Genomic DNA, 18334 nt, shown 5'->3' with positions numbered 1-18334 from the left:
GGGGAAGTAGTAATTTGTTGTTCGTCCGCTGAGAATATAACTGTTGACAATTTTTTTTCGGTATCCATTTTGATTATTTTGTTGTTCCAATGTTGTATGTCTCAATAGCTAGACACCGATCTCCCCCAAAGAGAGAGAGAAAGAAGACTAAACACGTGTTCAAAGGACCCTTCTTCGACGTGTAGATGGCATCACGATGTATTCCTTCACTGTAAGTGAGAGATATTACTTACTTAATCCGCTGGCTCAGCGATCCAAAGTTGATCTTGGCCTTCCATACGAGTGGGTTCCAGCGCGTTTTGTCTCGTGCGATCTCCTCCTAATTCTCGACGTGCAGAGCGCGATGGTCTTTCTCCACTTCGTTCCTCAATCGGTATTTGGGCCGAAGAATTACGGCCTCTAAGACATCCCATTTAGGCCTTTCTCACAGTTCTTTCGTGATATAATAATAATAATAACGCACACACTCAACATAGCCCCGCACCACTGGGGAAACCCTGTGTCGCGGGTGCCATGGACACACACATAGACAACCACAAATTACACCCAAACTCACGAGAGAAATAAATGTAGGTCATACAAATATTTCTCTCGGCCCGGGAATCGAACCTGGGACCTCTGCGTGGCAGTCCGGCATGGTAACCGTTCGGCCACAGAGGTAGTTAAATATCCGATCCAACGCAGTCTTGCGAACTTGATTTCTCCCTTGATTGGGCTCTGGGGCTCTGCTCTCGTTCTCTCTCGTCTACTAAATAATACGCGACCAATGTAACTGCCTCTGTGGCTGACAGGCTACCATGCAGGACTGCCACGCAGAGGTCCCAGGTTCGATTCCCGGGCCAGGAGAAATATTTGTATGGCCTACATTTATTTCTTTCGTGAGTTTGGGTGTAATTTGTGGTTGTCTATGTGTGTGTCCATAGCACCCATGACACAGGGTTTCTCTAGCGCGGGGCCATGTTGAGTGTAGGCGTTATAATTAAAAAATATTGCCAAGTATGAAGCTTCATGCGCAATATGCGTTCATTGATGTGGTCGAGTTTTACTTATTTGACCGTAATTGTTTCGGACGGATGTCGGACGCAGAACGAGATTACAGGGCCAGACACGTTGTCTAGGTCCTGGTTCTTTCTCCAGCTACTATCTTCCCTTTACGCTTGTCCCAAAATCTTAATTTTTCTTTCGGCGATAAGAAACTTGTTCTTTTCTTTCAGAGTCAGCGTCTTAGCTTCACATCAGATATCGACTCATCCGAAGAACAGAGTCCGATGTCCTTTTATAGCGAAAAGAAAATACATATGTTACGAAAATAATTTCGTTATTCAAAAAAAGTAAAGGTGTTTTGAGAATTTATATATCTTATTTCGTTCGGAAATATAAAATCAAACAACGGTCGATCTGACATCCACAGCGAAGAAGAACGAACGAAATATACTATGAACATCTTTGTTCTACGGATGAGTCGAGATATTGCTACTAAACATTCATAAATGTATTACTCGGCTGTCGTTGGCTGATTACGTAGGCAAAAGACAATTCGGTAACATGGATATTTTGTTTTTCGGTTTGAGCCATTCTATTTGCCTAGCTAGCTAGCGATGTTATAAACGGTTTGTCGAAGTATGAAAGCGCTTGAGTTTCAGACATATATTTAGATAGGATGTCCGGGTAATGGTGAAGGAGATTATGGTACGGTTCGATATTAATTGTACTGCTATAGTTATTTCATATAGGTACGTAAAACCAGAGGCGATTGTTAAAATTGCATAAAACTTGTAAACACGGCATTCCTCATAATAAAACAAAAAAAAAACCAAGAATTTTGAATTTTTTAATTAGATAAAATTTGAATTTCTTTCCAAAGACACATTAAACTTCACTTGTGTGTCAAGGCCGCTTTATTTGTCGCAAACTAGCCGCAATTATCGCATAAAATTAACCCAGAAACCACTATAGAGGCGGGAGCAGGCTTTTGCAGCGCGACTTATTTCCCGCAGGACATCGGGTTCCAATATATGTTACGATGCTCGATTGGATTCTTCTGTCATACGTTTTTTTTCATTTCTGTGCGCTATCTTATGCTCAGTCTACGTTTACGTCATTTAAGAGGATTAAATCTCTGACGTGTGGCACCTACGCGTGTCATGATCAAAACATCAGGTAAAATGATAAGCGATCACGTGATATGAGTACTTTACGATAGGCTATGGAGTACAATTCACCATTGCATTGTGTGCACGGTACAATGTCGAACAAAATCGATCGCGTTGTCCGCAGCAAACAAAAAGTACCATAAACGTGCTGTTTTATCATGTCTTTCATGGAATTACACTACTACCTATTATAAAATGCAATTACCATAGTAATACAGCCTAGAGTATTAACAGTTTATTTTGCTTCACATTTTTAGGATTCTTCAGTCAAATTAGAACGTTTTACTGTCGTGAAGTTTGATGTTAAGGCGAGGTATTTCAATGCGAGCCCTAGATATTAGAAGGGGAGGTGTGGGGGTCGCCCCTTGCCTTTCGTAATTCGCGCGCTGTAAATTAATATGAATAAAATAAAGACAGGCGGAGAAAGTTTGACACAGATTCGAAGTTCACAAGCGCCCGATATGGCGACTGACTGGGCAGCGGTCGGCGCGGCGTGTCATCAAACCGCTAGGCAACTTGCAAATTTTAAGATGAATGTGAATTTAATAACTAGTGGTACGTAAATATCTCCATACAATTTTTTTTATAATATCACATGACGGGACGGACAAGTCGTGCGCCTGATGGTAAGCTACATGCCTCTGCCCCCTCACCCTGAGACGTAAGTTGCCAAGCCTGTAATTTCACCAGCACCCTTACTCTTCAAAACCGGAACACAGTAATGCTGACATTACTGCTTGGCGGCAAAAATATTCCCTGGAAGAACTCTTTCACAATGAGCTAGCTCTAATGCTACTATATTTTTAAATAATTCGTTTTACACTTTTACTTTGGCCTGTATTCTGGATTTTATATGATCAGACAAAGTACATCCTATCGTGTAACAAAGTAGCACATTCTTTAGACAATAACCTTAGGTGTATCGTATATTTTTTGTAAGATTATTATTATAATAGTCAATGCTTAAACCATTTGTTATAAAAAACAGTTTTTTCCGCTTCTTCTCCGATGACTCGCCTTAAGACGTGTATTGATGACCCGAGAATATAAAAAAAGAAAAAAGCCTAAATAATTCTTTTTCAAACCTCTTTTGTAAAAGAGAACGCAAAAATGCTACACTTACCCATTGAGTGGGGTATTGTTGGACAGGCTTAACAAAATGCAAAAAAAGTCTTTCGAACTCAAGTCTTTTAAAAACCTCGGATTTTACTGAAAAAGCCGCCTTTTTTAATTGAATATCATGTTTTTACTAATACGATTTTAATATATTTTTTGTGAAAATACTCCACAAGATTGTTATTATTATTGATACAAAAATCGAACACGCCGCGAAATATCTTCGATCTGACTGTACTTGAACCGCCAAGTAACCTGTTAACCAACTAAGCTACAGACCGAGTCAGTAGACTTCAAGAATTTGTTAATGTATTCGTTACAGATATTTGTGTTGAGCTTAAACGGCTTTATTTCTCCGTCAGCGCATCCGTGAGAAACTTATGAAGTTCTCAGTTTAAGTACATGATATTTTAGAAAACATCACATACGTTGCTCCGAACTCAAAGTAAGTAACTAAAGGACTTATGGAAATCGGAAACAAGGACGGTACCACAAACACCCAGATCCGAAACAATTTATAAAAGTTAATTTTTCTACACTAACCCGGCCGGGGACTGAACCCGGGCCTCAGAGATGGCGACACAACGTAAAACCGTGTGCAAACCACTCGACTGGAAACGGCTTTCTTTCTCCGTCTGCGCATCTGTGAGAAACTTATGAAGTTCTTAGTAGTTCTTAAGTACATGATACCATGATTTTCGTTTTTGCTGATAAAAACGATAGCTTTTAAAAAATTCTGTCCTCGTTAATTACTAGCTTTACTAGCCTCAATGTAAAGGTGAAGGTTGAAAAAATAAATTGCTACCAAATAAACAAATGACCAAATTATATCTGTGGCTCTAGTGAAAAGAGGTACAAATAAAAGTCTGAACGACATATTGTACAAATCTAAGTTTTTCATCTAGACATGAACTCAACAGCTACGACATACTTTTATTGACTAACTGCTGTAGTCACCTTTCTAAGACATCATTGATATCAAAATGTAAATAATATGTGAAGCAATTTAGACCTAGACAATACTATAAATTTATTTTAATATAAGTATTTTATTTTATTTTCATTTGTGTAAGTGCACTATGTATGTTCTGATCCGCCCTCAATTAATTATTGTTTTATAGTCTTTCCTGTTACCTGAAGGTTGCCTGGTAGAGATTGTTATCACGCAATAAGGGTGTGTGTTGTGACTGTTTTTTATATTATCATGTATTTGTCTCAGTGGGTAATAAAGAATATTTTGTATTGTATTATTCCTATGAACACTTTAACGCCCAGTGTAATACTATAATTTAAAAAAAATTGCGCTGTATATTCTACATGACCATATGGTATCTACAAAAGTACTCTTTTCATACTAAACCGAGGGCATATGTGCTTGGACATAATAAATTTGGCATGTAATATATTTAGTACATTTTAATGTACTAAATATAATTACTGTCTGTAAAGCATTTAATGCTCTTTCCATTGTGGTTTGCTAGGTCTTAGTATGTTATTATTCCAAATAAACGAGAAAAAAATGAGATTGTGAACATAATCCTGCCTAGAAATTAAAGTTTCGTTAATATATTTTTTTTATAATACCAAGTGACGCGACGAACACGTCGTGCACCTGATGGTAACTGACACGCCTATCCATAACTGTTGCTGTGCCACTCAGAGCTTTTAATAGCAAAGATCTTAGGGGTACCGCTATTGGGCCTATCACCTTGAGACATAAGTTGACAAGTCACATCTTGTAATTTCACCAACTCAAACACAGAACGCAGTATGCTCACATTACTGCTTGGCGGCAAAAATAGATAGTACTTCCCTGGACGAACTCTTCCATAACGAACTCCATTGCTACTGTACATAATATCAGTTAGTGTAATCATAAATATAGAAAAGTCTTTCGTCATGAAATGTATCATATACTTCACGACTCAACAAAGAGGTAGGATGTTTATTTGATAGTATCTTCTGAAGTTTTTTTACAAACGAACAAATATTCATAGAACTGGAGAAAATGTACAATAAACATAACAATACTGACATACTTGTCCTTTGACTAATACGCAAAGGTTGCGAAATAAATTCCTTGACATTCTTTTCATACGAAACCCACTATGAACCTTTCAATGTAATTCATATCCACCTTTATATTTCTTTGATGCCGTACCGCATTTTTCTATAAAAAAATATTGATTTAAAGCGAACAAAGGATATTATGCTGTAGTAAGGGTGAAAGAGTTTCGTATGCATCATTTTTGGGTCATTGCTATACAACCCGCATTGTGCCGAATTAAAGTGAGCTTTTAAAACCTCTGGGTATATAATTTAAAAATGAAAAATATATTGCACGAAGTTGACGCAACTGAAAAATGGCAAGTGTGACAAATAATAACGACGGCTATGCTTTCAAATAAATATCGCAGTCGTTAAAAGTAACATTACCCCATTTGAAACGAAACATAATGTTGACATAATTTAAAAAATAGAGTTTCTGCCCGCGCCAATAAAAAAATAAAAAAAATACAATTTTTAATATGTATTACTATTGAAGCCATTGTGCACTACGTATATTTAAAAAGCATTTTTACATAAAAAAAAAACAACATTTCAGTAGGTCCAGTAGTCTTGGAGAGCAAACTTTGACAGATAGTAGAGTCGCTGCCGTACCTGACCCCGCAGCTATCCCAGTGGCTGACAAACTTTGACAGATTAAATATTAGACAACATCACATGCGTTGTTCCGATCTCATAGTTAGTAACTTAAGGACTTATACATCCGAATAGGTATTTTTCACTCCTACCTAGTTTCCCGACGTTTATTTCCATTTCCAAATGTTAGTACAATGCAACGCGAAAGTTTAAAAGTATATAAAGGACTTGTATTATGAAAAACGGAAACAACGACGATGCCACAAACACCCAAGACAACTTAGAAAAGTTCATTTTTCTACACCAACCTGGCCGGGGACCGAACCCGGGCCTTGTAGATGGCGACAACACGTAAATGGGTGTGCAAACCTCTCAATCAATATATATTGCTCTGTAAGCTGTATCGACGAAATATAACAATTAAAATTACAGACATACACAATGTACTCGGAGTGACATTATTTGACTTTACGTGCGCATTGTACAATAAAAAAAATCATGGAAATGATCCTTGTATTCATAGTTATAACAAACTAATAAAATATCGTAATATTCAATAAACTTAACTTTATAAATTATTGAAGCGACATCTCTAGTCAGCCGCTGGTAGCTGTAAAGACTGGCTAAGTGACGAAAAAAGAAGAAAGATTTCTCGCAGATGGCGCTACGGCAAAAACTCGTTAATCAAACAAAGACAAAGATCTGCAACAAGTACATAGAAAAATTCATAAGGTCTGCTGGTTCCGTAGCTCAGTTAGAAGAGCGTTAGACTAGGTTCGAATCCAACAGGATAATAATCCTTGGCTTATAATCGGATCTATATCGGATCATTGGCATAAAATATAGAAGAAGATGAAAGAAAATAGTTTTATGGACCAGTTTTGATGAATCTCAATACATTTCTTTAAATTGGAAAAAAAAATTGCTTTCATATTTGGGTATGAAAATACTTTTTGAAAAATGTTTGACTTGTCGTTTATATGTTTTTTTTTATTTCTATCATAGTGTAAGAATTAACATTTCGCACCCTCGATGTAATAATGTCACATTTTCGAAATTACAACTTTTCAAGTTTTGAAGATTCTACAAAAGAAATCATCCGATAACTTCTTTATGCTCAATTTCTTTCATGTAGTTCGTATTATTTTTATGGATTTCACGTTATAAAAGTACGATGTTCGACGTATGATCATACACGGCTTTTTTCAATCGATGGTACGTTGTTAAATTTCAAAATTCTATTTTTATAATCCTCAGTAGAGGTATTTAAAATTTTGTTAGCGATCCGAATTCAACCCCAATAAGCCAATCATTACGTTCCAAATTATTGAGAGTGGAAATCGAGTATTTTGCATTGCAATTTGCATATTCATTGTGATGTGGTTGCCAACCCGCCTACCATGAGTGAATGCCATGAATCATCTCGTCGTTTCCGCATCAACTCAAATCTCACAGCTACTCTCGAAGGCTAATTTAATCATTGACATAAAAAAACAACAGATATGGAACTAGAATCGTACCTTGAGGGACGTCCATGTTCTATGCCAAGTTACGATTCACCATACCATATTAGAAACGTTGTCTGTTATAATACTCCATTCTACGATTATTTGATATCGTTTATTTTAATAAAATACGCAAGAAACGTTAGAGATTGCCAAGGTTATAAAGGTTATTATGTAATAAGCTTACGTTACAAATAGGTAAGTATACTTGTACGATGTACGAGGGAAAGCAATTTCCTTTCCTCCGAGTTATCTATTCATCATGGAAGATAATGTTGGAACTATATTCTGCAGATTTGCAAATAAGTAGGACTGATTTTAGTAGACTATGTTCTGGCTATGCAGGGCTGAGGCACAGGATGTAATGTGACAAAAAATATATAGTTCCAGATATATCACTTTTTGTCAAAATTAAACGACTTAAAATCAACAACATTATTATAAATGCATAGGGATAACTTTTAACTGTAATGAAGGTCAGGTGAGGTTTTTTTAAAAGTTATCCCTATGAAATCTAGGAAGAAAAGTTAAAAAAAGAATTAAAACAATTTTGAAGGACACTAAACTTGCCTATGTTTATCAGATTTATATGTTTTAACAATCATTATGCTAAATTCAATACTTACGATATATTTCCCGAAAACATACAAATTGTGCTAACTTACCTCAAAAGATGGGGTAAGAGGATCATCACCGTATTTCTTATAAAAGTAATGTATATTATCGTATTCTCAAGATTTTACAACTATAACATTTTTTCTGCATTTTGGATTTGGAGCATTGTAGCGATATCTCTTTATGATTGTTTGCACTAATTTGTTTGTCTGTTTTGTCGACTGAGAGACTATAGTGCTAAACTCTTTGGGTTTTGAGTTAAGATTTCAAGTCCCTCTTCCCTAGTCTTTCTCTTACCGCCACCTGACCATAGTAAACTTGTTTGTGATTTATTACGTGCGTCTGTACGCTGTTTTACACTATTTCATTAATACTTTGCTTTCACAACACGTTTGGTGACTGCTACGAAACTTAAAGTAGGCAACTAAAGTCTAAAGTATTTAAAATCATATCCAGGACCCAGAAGCATAGTTGGCGACTTCTTCGAAGAAATTTGAAATTAGTGTAAGCTTGCTTTTTACTTTGAGACCACCTATCGGGCACCTATCGGAAAGAAACTTATACAAGGTAGTTTTCAGATGTTTTTTAGGTATACAGGTTTGCAGACTGCGTTAACAACTTTACATTGGGTAGTAAAGTTGTTAACATATTTTACAACACCACGGAAGTATGTTGTAGCAAACGTTTAAGAGTAATTAGATTTTGGAAGTGAAACTAATTTCTCAGGCTACTTTACATATCCCATAGTCACTAGGAACTCCAAATGTTATTGGATCATTGAAGAATATAGCATTATTTGGTTGGTGATAGACTTAGGTATCCATATCAGTAAATATAATCAAGCTGTATTTTGTACGACCCTATGTGTTGGAGCAAAATCGAAACGCTGCAAAGCCTTTGATATGCAGAGAAATGTTCGTCAGATGAAATTAATTGAAATTTATTCCAGATATCTATGCTAGTGAAGATTGTAGGACTATGTATAAACAGTGCTGCAATACAGATGATATTAAATAGATATGGTATTATTCATATACTTAAATTAAATTTGTGAATATTTAGCAGTAATACCCAACGCTAACAGTGAAGGAAAACACCACTCTGATTTCGTAAGCAGCACCTTGAAAAAAGGATCACAACCTTTGAAAAAACGAGTGAACTTTCCAACCAGTGTAGGGCTACGGTAGCGGACTATGGCCTAAGTCGGGTCCTTAGGGGAGATCTGTACGTAATAATTTTAATTTTTATTTATTTCAGGCCACAGATTAACATACATACAATATAATAAAACACTATTTCTAACTAACCTATACGAATTGCACTTGTCGGCGACATGTGGCTCAATCTGGTGTCGGATAACCGGCTGCGGAATCGCGGATATAAGACACCCTTCGGCCAAAATTCTTCCTTTATGAAGGTCGACAGATGTTCGGTCGATACTCTCACCACAAACGAATTGAAATTTATGTTGTGGCGGTACTCCGACCGCTCGGCCCTTAGGGTGTATTTGGCTTTATGTCTGATATACTTCACTATCTCCTCAGACTTTGTGGAGTAATGCAGCCGCGACAGGTACAGCAGCGTCGTCGGTGTGGCCGGACGCAGCAGGAAGTTTGGTCCTGTCAGTGCTGTGCCACATTGGTTACGGCTGATGGCCTTCCTGTTCTTCTTCTTCTCCACTTTTGTGAAGGCGTCCTCGTCGCACCAGTCCATTTGACTCTGTTGTTTTACAACTTCGGAGACTGGTACACGGGAATTACCTTATCCCTTAGTAGATTGCCGCCAATCATGTTTCAAAGTGGCGGGTCGGCTACTTGAAGCGGCTACAGCGGCGTATGCACGTGTAGGGGTTGACGTGCGTACGCTTGACGTTTCCGCCGAGGCGGAGGGACGGGCAGAGGAGCGCGGTGCATCACGCGCGGTGGCAACAGCGATCGGTGCATTCGAATGTACCGACTCGACACTGCAAACGGATGCATTTTGCGCCCCACGACGCATGTATACATTAGAGGCTTCTGGTGACCTACATACCGAAGCAGCGTTGCTTCATAAAGCAACGTGGGCACGCAGCTCACTTACGGTATTATCCGAAGCCTCTAATTTACATTGTAATTCGGCTAGGCTCGACTTCAAGGACGTAATGTCCTTCAGCAGCCTAGTGACATCGACGTGGTCAAACGTGAGCTTGTGCAACTCCTTCGCCACGAATGTGGGCACGTCGTCCAGGTCAGTCTCCTTCAGGAGTGTGATGATATCCTGGAGACTCTTCACGCCTCCATTCCTCCGGCGAGATGGCATCTGTTCGGCTTTACCGAGGCTCTGGAACAACAGCATCTTGCCACTGCAAATCTCATCCTCATTGAAATTCGATTTGCAGATCTGCACAATACTGACTTCTTCCATGGTGTCGATGGCGTGTTGAATAAACGCTAGGAGCTTATTGGCAATGAGTTGCTGGGAACCCATTGTCAATTACGCGCAGCGGCCTGTGCCCGCGAGACGCGAGTTATAATTTGGTTCCGCCCTCACCGTTCCTCCTTCGGTCGACTAGAAGGTCCGGAGCACTCCATTCTTATGTCGTTGATATTCCACCTATTCGCACTAAGCGCTTTGCTTCCTCCTTTCTGATGCGTACGGCAAAGGAATGGAATGCTCTACCGGCATCTGTATTTCCCGAAAAGTACAATTTGGGGCTATTCAAGGCTAGAGTGAATAGGCATTTTTTAGGCAAACGCGTCCCATCGTCGGTCACATCGTCGCTTAACATCAGGTGAGATTGTGGCCAAGCGTGTGTCTATTATATATATAAAAAAAAATAAATAATAATTAACTCACTGTGTAGTGGAGCATCCGTTTCTGAACGCGCATTGCACTGCACTGATGGGCGATAATATGGGTTGATGATATATATTTTTTGTAACCTTTTAAATAGTTTTTTGACAAATTGAAGAAGACAACACAGTGAATTTATGAACCGAAACTAACTAATATGGCACCCTTGGTGAATAAAGCCATATTTGCTTGGTGGCAACTTTTCAGGAGAAAAGTTTGAAGAATCTAGAAATGAAATTAGTCAAAATTTTTTATGTTTAGTAGGAGAGTTATAAAATTTCACATACACATTGTTGTTTTACGAAGTTCATATTATCTTTATGACTGCCATGTGATAAAAGATTATTTTCAGTATGACTCCTTGTGAAAGAGTTTGTGCAGGATAATACTACCATCTTACCTATTTCTGCTGCCAAGTGGTAATGTGAGAATTATTGCGTTTATGTTTGCAGGGTAAGAGTGCTAGTGTAATTACAGGTACATGGGATTTTTCAACTCATGTTTCTGGACGTGAAACATGAGTGAAGTGACAGTGACCCTTAACGCTTTGCAATTTAAAGTTCTGTGTAGCACTGCAACTGTTATAGACAAACGTATCGATTACCGCCAGGTGCAGGTATAACCTATATACGTCACACTATTGAGCACGTCGGTTAAGGAAAGGGTTGAGATCATATTTGTAGTCCAGCATGCGGGTCGGGGCTTATCCCATCTGCTAAATGTTACATGAACCTGCTCAAACTTTCAAGTTGCAATACAACGTATTTTTTCGTTGCTATCGCAAAGGAAGCCGACGGCGTATAATGGAGAATGTAATTTATGACTGCGCTATATTCGTATTCTCAACAGAAAAGCCAATTCCAAAACCTCCATAACATTATTACGTAAAAGTAGTAAATATAAATGTCGCAAGGTAATATTAACACTGCATTACATTATCCAGGCATTTGCTTACTATCTTTATGGTGCCATAAAATAGCTGAACACCTATCGCGCAGGATGAACAAAGCACTTTAGCTACGTTAGTCAATAAGACAGCTTACTTTTATTTTCTAGCATTGGGAATTTTGCCTTAATTGATTGTTTTTAGGAGACATGTAACAAACTGTAATATGTTATAGGAGTTCATTTAGCTTCTAGCATGGGTTTCAAATAAACCTTCTTCTTCTTCTTCTTCTAAGGAGCTTGCTCGCAATAGAACACTATTCATGTCCTGTGTACGGGCAACAATCGGCGAGTACGAAGTTCATCACGATGGCAAACATGTCCTACACTTCAATATGGCGGGTACTACTAGCAGCAGCTAGTAGCGTCAATACCTTCTGGGCTACGACAGTATAGACTATTCCAAGGATACAATAAAAAGTAGGAACTATGATCTTATTCTCTTTTGAAGGAACTCTTTTTATTAGACGACAATTTATTTTCTATCGTTGGTAACTTGCCAGCTCATAGGGCGGTGAAAAAGGCCTACATGAAACGTCCTAGTAGTCAACGATCGTTTGGTCGGTGCAATTACCGATGGAAGGACGAAGTGGAGAAAGACCATCGCGCTCTGCACGCAGACAACCGGGACGAGATCGCACAAGAAAGGGCGCGATGACGCCAATTCGTATCCGAGGCCAAGACGCATTTCAGGTTGCTGAACCAGCGGGGTAAGTTGGTAACTTATCTCTCTTTCTTTTTATACCAAGTGACGGGACGAACTAATCGTGCGGTGATTAGCGACACGCCTGTCCATAGCAGTTGCAAATATCTGAGGAACACTGCCACTGCGCCTGTCACCATGAGACATAAGTTGACAAGTATCATGTGTCTGTAATTTCACCAGCACCCTTACCTTTGAAACTCGATACATACTGCTGTGTCTAATTTTTTGTCACATATAGGTGTGTGTTAATACAATAAAGTACTATAGTCGTCATAAAAATAAGAGGCACCATTTGACACTCGTCATTGCAACGTAAATAGGGTTGTAACTAAACTAAACATATGCACTTGTAACTAAACATATCACTAACCATATTAAATAATTCTTCCGGGAAATCGTTTCGAAATTGGTCTGCGATCGTTTAGATTATTTTCAATGTTAAAAAATATTAATATCGCAAGAGTTGAGTGTCGACATGCAATAATTTAGTCACCCATCTTTACATTTTGGCGCCGCTTCAGAAGTGTCTCTATTCTGTGCTTAACTTACACATTATGGTACTTAGCAATATTCATAAGGTTGACTGAATTCTGGAGTTGAGCCTTTTATCGTTGAACGGTAGTCACACAATCGTAAAGCGTGATTAATTCATATTTTGCATGAGTTGTTTTTTCTTAGCACTGGGTTTTGAAAAGTGTTAATAATAATATTAATTGTTTATTTGAACGGAAAAGTTACATTTCATTGTAAGGCCCTGGCTTCCGAATTAGGTTCAGTGACCTGTGTTATGGAAATCAGTGTCTTCTCCCATAATTAGATACACTTATATATTGCTGGCAGTTAATGTATCTGCAATTAACATAATATCTGCAAAAATGTGTTTTTGCGTACGTGTGTGTGTGTGCGTGTTACGTGAGTGTGTTATTTTGATACGCTGATATGTGAGAGGAGCTTAAATTTTTTCTTTGGATCGCTAGACTTATTGTGAGATTTTTAAAACGAACCTGGCTTCGAAATTATAAGCAAAAATAAACTAAAAGTTTAGTTTAAATTCTTGCTTGAAATTAGGCAAAATTCGTTTTTCGAATACGAAAAACTTATCGACTTCTTAGATTTTCACGATTGTTACACATAAGAAATTAAACTATTTTTTCCGGATTTAAATCGCGTTTAATTGTTTTTTCAAAAAAAAAAAACGAACGTTTTGGGCCCTTTACGGGTCCCATGGTGACGGTTGATCCGGAAAAATTGTTTCATTACTTAGCTCCGCCATTTTTGCTTACTCGAAGTCAAACTTCATTTTAAAAATTTCAACGTTAGTCCCAGTTAAAGTAGCCCGCTAAGTAGGGCTTCAAAACGGTGGACTAAAAGCTCTTTTAGTTTTCATTAATTCATTTTATTCATTCACTGTTTATAGAGCGGTTGCTCCCAGGACATTAGGGTTTCCGTCGCAAAAGACATAAAGCTGGATTGAGTGAGCGTTTTTATGCCTTTTAGGATTCACAGCTGCTCTGGAGGCGGAACTTGCACCATCAATACTTGCGTGGACATGGGAACAGGCAGCACCCCTTATTTCAAATTAAATCACCGATATTCCTAATTGGAAGAAACAAAAATAAAACTGTTTGTTACACAAGCCCAGACACGCATATAAACATAACATGGGAGAAACAAATAATAAAAATTCAAAATTAGTCTTTTAGGCCCTTGGAAAGACGAGAGTCTGAAATAAATGATGATGATGAAGATGATAATGATAATAATAATAATAATAATAAGATAATTAAAACAATTATTAATTGGTAATAGAATATTTTGCTTCACGAGTAGTTAAGTGATTTTGTAAAGCAAAAAAGCTTATTTAACCAAAACTCATTTAAAATTTTCATTATTACACAAAGTGTAATAAAGCGACAATAGGAGTAGTAGAATATCCAAGCCTAAAAACTCTGTCACGGCATAAAGACATTTGTTGTCCCACAAATTCATTGCAGACAATTTTTCATCGCACAATAAAAAGCAAGGGAAAAAGGTTAAGTTGTTCATCTGAATCCTCAGTCCTAATTCTAAGATGTAACTTTTTCGCTCAAGCATTTGTGCTTACACAGAAATTGGGTCGGTTACATTATTACAGTAGCAAATTGCGTGTCACTGAATGTTTTAAGAGCCATAAGTGTTCTCAACGTACTACGTGACACAGACGTGACAATTGAAGGACTTTATGTACGTCGGTGTCCTGTTAATTTAGCATTTTCATACATAAAGTTTTAGTTACTGTTTGGTAATTTTCTGAAAAATTTGAAATAGAAGATTTTCAAAAAAATTCTGAAATATTGCAAAAATATAATTCGAAGGCTCATATTATGTTGTACGTTTACTAGTATCCTTTGAAGTTTAGAATTATAAAATAAAATTATATAGCTAAAAGCAGGTTACAGTAAAAAGAGATTTAAAATGATTGAACAGCGAATGAAAGTTTTTATAATTACTCCATCTTTTTTGTTCAGCAGGTACTTTCAGCTTTTGACAGATGTCAACTGTCATACGTGGAAAGATAGGAAAAATATTCGAAATAATCATTGACTTACAATTATATGGACGTCGGGTCCGCACTAAAAAGTGTCCGAACTTATAGGGCGTTAAAATCGTATACAGAGCGTCATTCACGCTTTAGTCTTCGTTTGTTTGACTGACAACGAAGCAAGCAAAATTAGACAGTACTGCGATGACATTACAATTTAAAAGCTTTTTCATATTCCTTTACATGTCACTTCGTTTAAATAGGTTGACTTAGGACATTTTTTTCGTGGTTTTTGTATTAGACCCGTCGTCCATTTATTTGTAAGTCAATGGAAATAATAATTATTTTTCTGAAAAATATGTTTTTCTCAAAATTTTATTTTACGAATATTATGTCGTTTATGTGCCTATAACACAGGGTGGAATAAAAAGTCAGACAAAGTCTAAAACACAAGACGTCTTGTAGGTATTAGGTAGTATAATGTAGATATTTTGTACCCGTCACGTATTTGCACTATTTACGTTTTATGTTTCAATGTACGGTACTGTAGGTTTGTTTATATACACTATTCTCAGACAATTGTTTGTAAATGACTGTTTGTTATTTGAATAAATAAAATAAATCAACCAGAATTTTGAGGCGTTGAGTTTCCCCTTAAATATATTTTTTTACTTTACGAAGACTGATAAAAAAAACTCATTTATTTCTATTCCTCGTTACGTCTAACACAATATTTCATGCAAAAGTGACTATTCCTGTCAACATAAATTCCATTTCGCGTATTTTTTTGGACTAACGTAAGAATGTTAATTTCTTTAAAATTATCTTTTAGAGACACTCTGGGACCCAGTTTGTAAATTGCCCTAACAACACGTTTTTGCAAGACAAAGATACTGTTAATGTCGGCGGCATTAACCCAAAGCAAAATGCTGTATGTCATTTAACTGAGTAATTAACTAAAGTAAAACAATTTAGTGGTTTCTGCATCTGAAACACGAAAGCTAAAACGTTTCGAGAACTTAGTTAACGGTGGACCACATTGTAAATTAACATGTAAAGTTATATACTAAGAAATACAACTATAATAATCTTTAGGTAGGTATAAATTATTCCACCATGAATTGAACCTGGTGCCTCCTCACTCAATACATTATTATAGCTATAATCGTTAGGCTAACGAAGTCTTTAAATTAATGTGAATTCATACTTGCATGTTCTACTACGATTCAATAAACAAGAGCTAAAATATGATAGATTTAGCTACGCGAAGAAGCGACAAACGTATGCCACAGCTCGAGATCAGCAGTCTCTACTTACCTCTGTACCAGACAAGTTTCACGTAATGTGAGTTATGTGAGTAAATATTTAGCATGTATGAAAAAATAAATGCTTTTAATAAACATTTAAAAATATATACAGTCAAGGCTTTTAATAAACATTTAAAAAAATATGCAGTAAATATGACAATAGAATTGAAATTCTGGATTTGAAAACAGAATCGAAATCTAAGAAAATAAATAGTTACAGCATTGATAAATTAATAGTAGTAGATCTCCATCCAAGGAAATACTGCCACCTTACTTAATTCCGCCACCAAGTAGTAATATGAGTATTAATGTGTTCCGGTTTTGAAGGGTAAGTGTGCTGATGAAATTATAGGCCCATGGGACTTGTCAACTTGTGACGGGCGCAATGGTAGTACAACTCAGAACTTTACAGTTTAAGTGGAACTGCCATGGACAGGCGCCGATCTGTGTACTGGCGTACTAGATGTGGCTTCCCATACACACGCTGTGTTTCACTGATGTATGGTGAAACATTCAAGATGGCGGATGCAGATGCGGTCCTCTTTGAAAAATAATTTACATCGGTGTGTTGCTCACATTTCGCTATTTGACTAATTGTGTGAACATTAATCTAAAGTTTTTAATTATTCATATTGATTCGGTAAGTAATGTTGTGGTTTTTGATTAATTTATGCATTATAATTTGATCATAGCGAGATAGTATACAAAATTTCACACTAACCATTTCGTTTTGCAAGCATGTAATGACGCGTGTTAAAACAAGACATAAATCATAGATTAATATAAGCAACAGAGTGTTTTGTTCAGATATGTTTATAATGGTTATTAAGGGCACCATACATAAATTATATAATAATTATAAATTGTAACAAGAAGGCCCCTGGGTCAAAGCAAAATGAAATATATTGTGCAACTAATATCGCCTTTGCCAGGGGCTTTACGTTAATTCCCCAACTATGGATAAGTATCATTGGTAAACACTTAATATTATCTGCCTGCCTAGCTCATTCCCGATAGGTATGTCCACGTCTGTCCACGGTACTACATTACTGGTATTCTTAGACAACATTCAACATTAAAAACAAAACACTGTTGATAGTGTTTTGTTTCGAACATGTAGGTTATGTGAGTGTTCTTATCTATATCAAGTCTTTGTTTTTAATCGAAATATTGAAAGACATATTTCAGTCCCATTTTCAACATGTTCATGTGAGTTCGTCGGTGTATTAAAAATACGAGTGAACCAATCTCGTGTCTCTAATAAAATTAATGATGGTCGATTTACTTCCTTTTAACGCCTCGGGTTGTCCTTTTATAAAAAAGTCTAAGGTATTTTTGATCACGTACCGTTGATTGCTCAAATAAATCTTCTTATTTATCGGTTTCCCAAGTTCTCTTTATTTACTTCAGATGTTGCGTGTTTTTAGGCCCAATCAATTAACGCGAAAGTAGGTCGTACCATTGAAAGACTTACATTTTATAAATTGGTTAATGACGCTACAAAATGTTTTTATCCCATGAAAGTCATAAAAATAATACGAACTACTTGAAACAAACTGTGACGGTGAGAAAATACTTTCGTAGATTTCTCATAGATGACGCTACGGCTAAAAAGTCGTTGAGAACCAAATACAACGATGAGAACCGACAACAAGCACAAAAAAAAAAAATCGTGAGGTCCGCTGGTTCGTTCCATGGCAGTTGGCATAGCGTCTGGCACGGTTTGCTAGGAGACATCGGTTCGAATCCGGCAGGATTGAAGGATTTTTTCTAATTTTCAAATTCTTTCTTTTTTTTCTTTCAGATCAAGAACTATCTGACACAGAAAACGATTTATCGCAAGATGCTTATGCAGGGTCACGATCTTGCAATTGTGAAACATGTGAAGTGCCTGATTGAACCAAAATGTCAACACGACCATATTTTTGAAAATCAGAACGAATAAAGCAAATTCTCGAGAGCTCAAAGCAACGTGCTGCAGCAAACCCTAA

General features: G+C 37.0%; 1 protein-coding gene and 1 pseudogene across 4 annotated transcripts in view; both read right to left on the bottom strand.

Moving 5' to 3' along the window:
• Nucleotides 1–18334, bottom strand: part of LOC113236813 — a 409563-nt gene that overhangs the window by 297280 nt on the left and 93949 nt on the right. The gene's annotated exons all lie outside the window — the stretch shown is intronic.
• LOC113236656 lies at nt 9091–10498 on the bottom strand (annotated as a pseudogene).

Source organism: Hyposmocoma kahamanoa, unplaced genomic scaffold (genome assembly GCF_003589595.1).
Source record: "Hyposmocoma kahamanoa isolate Upper Pololo Valley unplaced genomic scaffold, ASM358959v1 92, whole genome shotgun sequence".
NCBI classification, from domain to species: Eukaryota; Metazoa; Arthropoda; class Insecta; order Lepidoptera; family Cosmopterigidae; genus Hyposmocoma; species Hyposmocoma kahamanoa.
This window is presented reverse-complemented; position numbering and strand designations above follow the sequence as displayed.